The sequence below is a fragment of the Phragmites australis genome, chromosome 9 (genome assembly GCF_958298935.1).
Source record: "Phragmites australis chromosome 9, lpPhrAust1.1, whole genome shotgun sequence".
NCBI lineage: Eukaryota > Viridiplantae > Streptophyta > Magnoliopsida > Poales > Poaceae > Phragmites > Phragmites australis.
The window spans coordinates 3,801,874-3,810,480 of NC_084929.1; the positions used below are offsets into that span (position 1 = coordinate 3,801,874).

Sequence of the window (8,607 nt, forward strand, 5' to 3'; positions counted from 1 at the left end):
CCCCCCGTTTGGATCTCAGAGTTGGGGCCGGAATTATGGAATTGGAATTGAGCTTGTTTCAATTCGGATGTGTAGTTGCTTACAAGCTGTGGAATCGAATTAACCTACCAATTCCATAGAATCCAGGACAACTAAAACGCCTCCTCCTCGATTCCGCTCGTGACCCCTCTGAAATCAATGGAATTTGCACTGTAACACTTGTGAGCTCTTGCGACTACCCACCCCTGTGCTCGACCCCCGCAGATCTGGTGTCACGTCCCAAATTCTTAATCACGTAATTAAGCATAATAATGCTTTTTAAGTATTATGTTTAATTTTGCGTAATTGTAATTCGGAATACTAATACACTTCGTTAAAAATCAACTGGATGAGATAAACTAATCCGAGAGAGAAAAGAATAGAAATCGCATTGAAAATACCTCTTTTCTCTAGCACGTGGGGCCCACATATGGGCCAACCACCCATCACTAACTCCACTTGGGTAACAGCCCCACCTGCTCCCTCACTCCCACTCCTGTGCCTCTCTCCTTTCCCAACCGACCTAAGCAAGGAGAGCAAGAGCTCTCACTCCCCTCTTAAGCTCTCTCCCCCTTTCTTCCAAAATCCAATCTCAAGAGGAGGAATTAAGGTATGTATGTGGTACTCACATGATCCTTAGCTCATAAGCTTCTTATCCCTTCAATTTCTTTGCTCTTTCCCGAAATATTCGAATCAGATTTGATGTCTTTTAGTGTTTTTGGTTGAAGCACAAGGAACACCGGAGTTCTTCGATTTCCCTCCGTTTCCTCCATTCCCCGATGTTCACCCAACTCCATAAGCATCTTGGGTAAGTCCTTTAGGTTTCTCATGGCATTAATTTGTGATTTGGGTGGTCGATTTTGAATTGGAGCAAAGTTCATGAGTTTTGAAGTTTTTGGATAAAAATGAGGATTTAGATGAGTTTTGAGTTAGAAATCGAGTTGCTAGGTTGATGAGTGAATTCTAGACTTCATAAACCACCTCAATCATTTTCCCCTTTGGATCGGAGAGGATTGCAAATTGATTTGGCAAAGTTTTTCCACAAAATAGAGCTTTTCTGAAAGTTCGGAAGTTCCGCACAATTTTCTGGAATTCGCAGATCTTCCGCAAAAATGCGGAACTTCCACAAAAATTTGCGAATCTTCCGCAAAAATCTGCGGAACTTCCGCAGTTACTATTCATCATGATGTCCGAAAGTTGTAAAATTCATAATAAATTCTCCGTAGCTCCAAAAATTATGAAACCAATTTTTCTGGTTTAGTAATAACGTAATCTACCTATTAAAAATGTCCCTAGACATGAAAGAGTTAATTAACTTTCTGAGATAAATTAATTATGTTAAGGCTTCATTAATTCACCGTTGGTTCTTTACGAGTCCAAAATTGATGAATCCAATTTTGCTAGTTTTCTTATGACCTGTTCTATTTAGGAAAAATGTTTTCAGCCATTTTATACTATTGTGATATATATTTGCACTTTATTCATACTCATAGCATTGCACGTGTTGATCCTTTTTAGAGAACGCCGATCCGTCTATCCCGGAGGCCGAGGGCGATCTCGACGCGCCCCACCTATTTGAGTCAGTGCATTAAGATAAGAAACTAAGCATATTGATCAATCTTGTGTAATTGGATAAGTCTAAAATTAATGAAATATGCTTATGTATTTATGCATGTTTAGTGAGTCAGTGTTGAGTACCAATGGGTAGAACCTATGGCACTTGCATTCTTCTGCCTTGAATACTTGTATATTTATATTCCTTGTAGCCTTGAGATGTTTTCAATGTCTAGGTATGAGTTTGACTTATATATTTAGCCATGCTTAGGTCATTCGGTAGAAGTCGAACGACGGCTCATTCCGTTGTTTGCGAGTATAGGACCTTCTTATGATTACATACACTTGTTGAGGTTGAGATAGTTGTATGAGTGGTAAATATGAGACGAGGTGTGGGCGGCGCTAGGAGGTGTTTTGTCTTGCCCGGATGTGGAGTTCCCCTGGGTAGGTCAGTAGAGGAAACCGGACACCGTAGATCGCTTGCGCCGGTTAAGCACTGATCGTCGGTGTTATTGGTTTTAGCACTTACCTTACTCACCACATGCAGATCTAATGGTAAGGTGAGCCGAATACCTTCGCAACTGTGGCTTTTTGGGCTTAGACATCGACGGTGTGAGCGGACAGGCTTGTAGCGGTACTAGTTTGCTCCTGGAGTAGTTCTAGTACCGCCACGTCGAGCGATGCATGATCTAAACAGTTGGGTGGGTTGGAAAAGGTTGTCACGAGTACCCACTTGTGTGCACTTTGATCGGTGGCACAAGCCGTATGGTCCTCGTGTCGTGTGGGTCTAGGAGTATCCCCTGCAGGGTGTATAAACAGTTCGAGCTACCGCACTCTCGGTCATGAGCATGCTTCTGTCCATCTGCATCGGTCGTAGAGTTCCGAGTATGGTTTGTGGTTCAGTATGTGGGAGTTGGTGATGCTGGTACTTGTTACTTATTGATATACATGTTGCTTACAGTTACTGTTGTTCAGTTATTAGTTGCAGGGTAGTTTTCGTATGTTTTGGTTAAGTTTCAGTCGCTCACACATATGTCTAGGATGCTTAGTGCTTATGTTTTACTTTACCGGTGGTTCATCCTTGCTAATGATCAATGCATAATCCTTGGAGTCGAGCTATGTATATGTGCTCTATATGGTTTAAGTCTTGCGAGTACCTTCGTACTCATGTCTGCGCTTTCAGGTACTCCTGTTGCTGGAGAAGAGGTTGTTTTTTGCTACTTCTTGCTTGCCGATCAGGGTGGCGGACAAGAGTAGTGCATTCTACTTTGAAGGTGGCGTTTTTGAGACGATGCCTAAGGGCATGCGGCGCCGTTCTTTTTTGTTGTTTATAAGTTTAACTTTTCGCTGCGTAGTTCTTTTATGGTTAGGAGTTGAGGGGTTTTGTCTCCTCCTAGCTCGTTTTTGTTGTAAATTGTTAAAATCAGTTGCATGCTTAATACTTGTAATATAAATGTTTATTACTCGCTCTTTATTAAGCTATGTTATGATGTACATGTTGGAAGGCATGTGTTTCGATCCTTAGGCACAAAACACATGCCACGACTACCGGGATGATATTCTGATTAATCATCAGGGTTGTGATTATGAATAATAATCCTCCTGATGATTAATTAGAATATTATTTAGACGGTTCCTCACATCTGGCACCGCTGCCGCTCCAACCTCTCCACCGCCGCCACCACCTCGCTCGTCGTCCCCCTCCACCGTCTCCCGTCCTCCACCCTGCCCCCACCGTAGATCCGGCGGCGCTGCCGCCCGTCCTCCACCACTGCCACTGCAGGTAATTCATTTCTGCCCATGCTTCATTGACGTGGTTGCAGATCTTCTAGGAGTGCGTATGTTTGTCAGTGTACAGCAGCAGCAGCAACGCACAGGGGCCGGCTTGCTTGTCTTGTGCAGTTTTTACCAGCTACTCTAGTTACTGCATGCTGATGGTTTTCTTCGTGTTGTTGATGATTATTACTCGGAATTCATTGAAGTGTCAGAAGTTTTCAAGAGAAATATATCGATGTGATTAAGGTTTCAGAGGCCTTTGCCTGTAAAATTCTGAAGATGAGCATATAATAGATTATACCATGCTCCCAGGACACATTTAGACTTGTCCTTGACTTCGGTGGATATGTGCTTCTTAGATATGCAGTTCAGACTCCTGTTCTACAAGAAGGAAATATCCATCTGCTCTTGCCAATCAGATACTTAGAGTTCGATAGCTGCCACAACTACAGAAATGCTTAGTTGCAGGGCGCCATTGAAGTGAAATCTTCGGTTTGCTGCGTAATTTACACAGGCTTATTCCATCTTTTGCTTGAACTTCAGCTGCATTATATGGTCTGGAGTTATTTATCTCTAACTGCAGCAAAATGCTCATTTGAAGTGGCTATCTGCATTTAGTATGGTCATTTTGTAGAGCTGCAGATTAAGAATTACATGTTTGTATAGTTGAACTAAACATTGAGGTATTAAAAAATGAGAAACTAAGTTAAGATGTATCTTGGTTTACTTATGATGAGTGATTGATATTGGTATTTATTTGGTTTAATAATCTTCGGTTTTGCGTGAGCTTTGATGTGAGATTTTATTGAGCATATTGATTATGATCTAACTGGAATTAGAGTTGGAGATATGTGTTTGCTTATCTCATGGTGTGTAGGTGATAGATGCAACTTGGCGGTCGACGGCGGGATGATCAGGGCCAAGCGCAATGTTTGGTGCCGGACGATCAAGGAGGCCGGGTGGAGTCAATGTTGATTCTAGCTAAACATGTGGAGGTTAAGCAAAGCATGGAAGGTAGATAGAGACGGCGTGTTAAAAAAGTCAAGCGAAGTGGATGCCGGTGTAAGTGACAAGGCGGCCCGAGTGATCGGGAGCGGGAGAGATTTGCCGGCGGTCAGGATTGCATGACGGAGTACACACGTTGACTTCGAAGCGCTTTCTTAAGGTGTAAGCAAGGCGGCAAGTCACGTTTTGAGAAGCGTGCAGGTGGTTTTGTGGTTTGGCCTCAAAATCGTGGGAGGACTTGAGGAGTATGTGGCATCATCGCAAAGCTTGCGTCGAGGTGAAGCTATGTTGTGAAGGCGTCGCAGCCGACTGATGAATATAGAAAAAAATGGACCAAAATATCTTCGGTGGTAGGTAGGAGTGTACTACAATAGAGGAGTATTTTGGGAAAAAACTATGAAACTTAAGAGTCAGATTTTCTAGCCCTATAAATAGAGGGGTAGGGCTATGAGAGAGTTGAAACCAGCCACTTGACCCCCTTATACCACCCATTTAAGAGCTTAGAGTTAGAGTTTTAGAGGAGAGAAGGATGAATGCTTAGCCTATGTAATATGTGAGAGTTTTGAGAGATAAATCTTTGTAATCCGTCTAAAATAAGGCTGATCTCTTTGAGTAATGAAGTTTATGTTTTTGCATATACTTGAATTTCCCTCCTTCTAGTTTCTTTCTATTGGTTACATTGCGAGTTTACAAGTTTTTTGGTTTCTAGTTTTAATTTTCGTTTTGGTTTTTTGGCTGAAATTTCAGCACCTTGTGAGGTCATTCTTCTTATTGCTAAAGGCATAAAATTCGCATATGCTTATGTGATGAGGTCTTGAATTCCTTTGCCTCTAGACGATCAACTTGGAGAGTTTCGTTTCTCAGTGTTTATCTTTTCGTGTTTCTTTGCAAGTTGTTATCTTTCGAGTGCTAAGACACATGAATTGATCTTAAATGGAACCTATAGTTCATATAACATCCGTGGAGTCGTATTGCCTCAATTTTCTCTTGTTAAAATTTCTCTCTATTTTTGCTTCCGTTTGATTTTTGAGATGCGTTGGATGATCCAAATAGGAAAAGGTTATCGATTTCGCAAGAAAATTGTTAAAGCACCTATTCACCCCTCTCTAATTGTCAATCTTGTTCCTACGAAAACAATATCTAACATTGCATTATGGATACATTCTTAAGAATGTGTATTTTTCTTACTTGTACACCATATGTTTTTGTATATCGATTTTGATGGATTTCTCATGGGAAATGCTGGAACAGGTACTCCCCTTTGGCGAAATGGACCACCAGATAAGCCAGTGCTCTGTAATACATGTGGCTCGAGATGGAGAACGAAGGGTTTATTGACAAACTATATTCCAATGCATGTCGGGATGATATTGATGATGAGGAACCTAGAGTTAGCAAGCTGAAGCCACGTACATCAAAGTCAAAGGCACAGAAGGACCTCACGTGATGTTTTCGAACAATTTATATGTCATGCATGTTGTTGTTGTTCTAAAAAGGTGCTTGTGTCTATATGTTGATGTGCATGTGTCTGGTTGAGTCATGCAAATCATAATAGAGGCCTGTCGAGAGTTTGTATTTATTTTGAATTATTGTCAGTTTACATGTTAAGTGATGTCTGTTGATGCTAGAGAATTCAATAGAGGAAAAAGACAATTCCAAAAAAGGCAGATCTAAACATGTTTAAGGAATTGAATTGCATTTAGATTCCATCATGAGAATTTAGGTTGTAACCAAACAACAGAATTAAAATTATACTACGATTCCAATTTCACAGGAAATAAAATTGGTTCTCCGATTCTAGGAAACCAATTCAATTTTAGAACCAAAGAGAGCAAACGAAATTGCTCAGTACTATCAGAAAGATTACAGGAGTTGGATAATACCATCGGCATGTCATTAACAATTGGGCCTAGGCCCACTTATCATCTTCACATGGATAGTATTTTTTAACTCATATATCTTTATTTTTCTTTTTTTCTCTTTATTTTTCTCTTCCATACAAAAAATTGTAGGAGAGGTTCCCCGGTGATCCGCCCATGGTCAACGGTAGAGGCAACTCAGGAACTGGTGATGAATCTTGTGCATAGTTCGGTTTATGATCGGTGCATTTGCTACGTACGCAAGCAATGACATCACGAAGAGAAGCTTATTAGTCTTCGCGACGAAGCATCCATCCATGTCTCCATGTCTCCATGTCTACTGCATAAATAGCAGCAGCAAGCAGGGCTCTTCACACATCGATTCACACGCTACTAGCTAGCTAGCACTCGCGAGAGCAGCCATGGCTAAGCCGGTGAAGGTGTACGGGTGGGCGATCTCGCCATTCGTGTCGCGCGCGCTGCTGTGCCTGGAGGAGGCCGGCGTCGACTACGAGCTCGTCCCCATGAGCCGCGACGCCGGCGACCACCGCCGCCCAGACCACCTCGCCAGGAACGTACGTACCTCTCATCAGATCCCCTCATCTTCTCTCTCCACCGTGAATATATAATTGACACTTGATAAAAAAAAAAGTGTGCGACTAAATAATTAACGAGCTATCCTGCGCCTGCTGCAGCCGTTTGGGCAGGTGCCGGTTCTTGAGGACGGAGACCTGACGCTCTTCGGTGAGTTCATCACTCCATTTCGCTTCGCTTTGATCACTTGGAGGCGTCATTTTGTCTGTCTTTTCTAAGCTACCCGATTTAATTTCTCTCAAGTCCCTTTAATGAATTGAGACTAGCTCAGTTTGTTGACATCTGGCACCTAGGCCTTTGACCTCTGGGTTTCGGGTTGTTTGGTTCGTCGCCTCGGCGAGCCAAAGCTAAAATTTGACTATGGTCATAATCAAGATAGTGTCAAAATCAGAATTTTATAAGTGGCGTTTGATTTGAAATCAAATTAAAATTTTGGCCGGTTAAAATTGAGATGACTGTTTTGGACATTCGAATTTTACTAAAAACGTTATAGAAAAATTTTAACCGACTAAATTTTTTTTAACAGCCTTTTTGGGCCTGTTTGCTTTGCTACCCAAAGGTGAATAGGTTTTTATTTTTTGCGAGGACAAAGGTGAATAAGTTGATTAAAAAATAGTAGCCTTGACCAAGTATGGCTGCGCCGTCTATACCAACGCCAAAATTATATCTTGTTTGGCAGCTCTCTTGTTTGACTACTTTATATTTTTATGCTACAGTTGACTAAACCCTTGCTAGGTAGTCGAATTGACGGTCCTAATTTTTATGACTAAAATGCGTAGTTTGTTTATTGCTGACAAATTAAATTAGTACTAAGATTATTGTTGTACGTTTGATAGGACATCAATGGAATGGCTAAAAAAACAATAAATTTATGTTTCAGAGAATTCAGAAAAACAATTGACCACCATAAGATTCTCAATATACAGTACAATCTTATATTGTTACCAGAATCCCGCGCAATTGCAAGGCATGTTCTTCGCAAGCACAAGCCGGAGCTCCTGGGGGAGGCAACCTGGAGGAGGCCGCCATGGTGGACGTGTGGCTGGAGGTGGAGGCCCACCAGCTCCACCCGGTGGCCGGCGCCATCACGGTCGAGTGCACCTTTGCGCCGCTTTTGGGCCGCGCGCGCGACCAGACCATCGTCGACGAGAACGTCGAGAAGCTCTCGAAGATGCTCGAGGTGTACGAGGCACGGCTGAGCCAGTGCAAGTACCTAGCCGGGGACTTCGTCAGTCTCGCGGACTTGAGCCACTTCACGCTGATGCACCACTTCATGGCCACGGAGTACACCGCGCTGGTGGAGGCGATGCCGCGCGTGAAGGCCTGGTGGGAGGAGCTCGCCGCGCGGCCGGCGGCGAGGAAAGTAGCGGAGCTTATGAACGCTGGGTTTCGGGCTTTCCAAGAAAGAGCGAAGCAGCAGTGACTGACAGACTCGCGCTCCGAACTTGTTATCATCAGTGTAATAATGCTTTGAGTTTTGAGTGGCTTCTGTGGCATTTTCAACCAGAATAACAAGATGTTCACGAACAAAAAAGAAAAAAAAATGCCGCTCTTGTTTCGGTACATTTGGCGTCTGTTTGGTAAAGGTTTCGTTAATCCATATTCTTTGAGTAAGTGATTTTTTTAAAAAAGTAATTTTGTAGCTGAAAGTGATTCTGGAGTGATTCTCTGATAAAAATAATTGCTCCCAAAGCTTAATAGAAGATATTAGACGTCAATACACAACCAACGCGAAAAGAATTAGGTCAATCAGATGTGTAGATCTAAAGATATAAAATTCGCAAGCAAACTGTTCTACACA

General features: G+C 42.4%; 1 pseudogene; it reads left to right on the forward strand.

Annotated features, from left to right (window-relative positions):
• The first annotated feature begins 6,590 nt into the window (after positions 1-6,590).
• LOC133929676 (glutathione S-transferase 4-like) lies at positions 6,591-8,372 on the forward strand (annotated as a pseudogene).
• Positions 8,373-8,607: the final 235 nt, after the last annotated feature.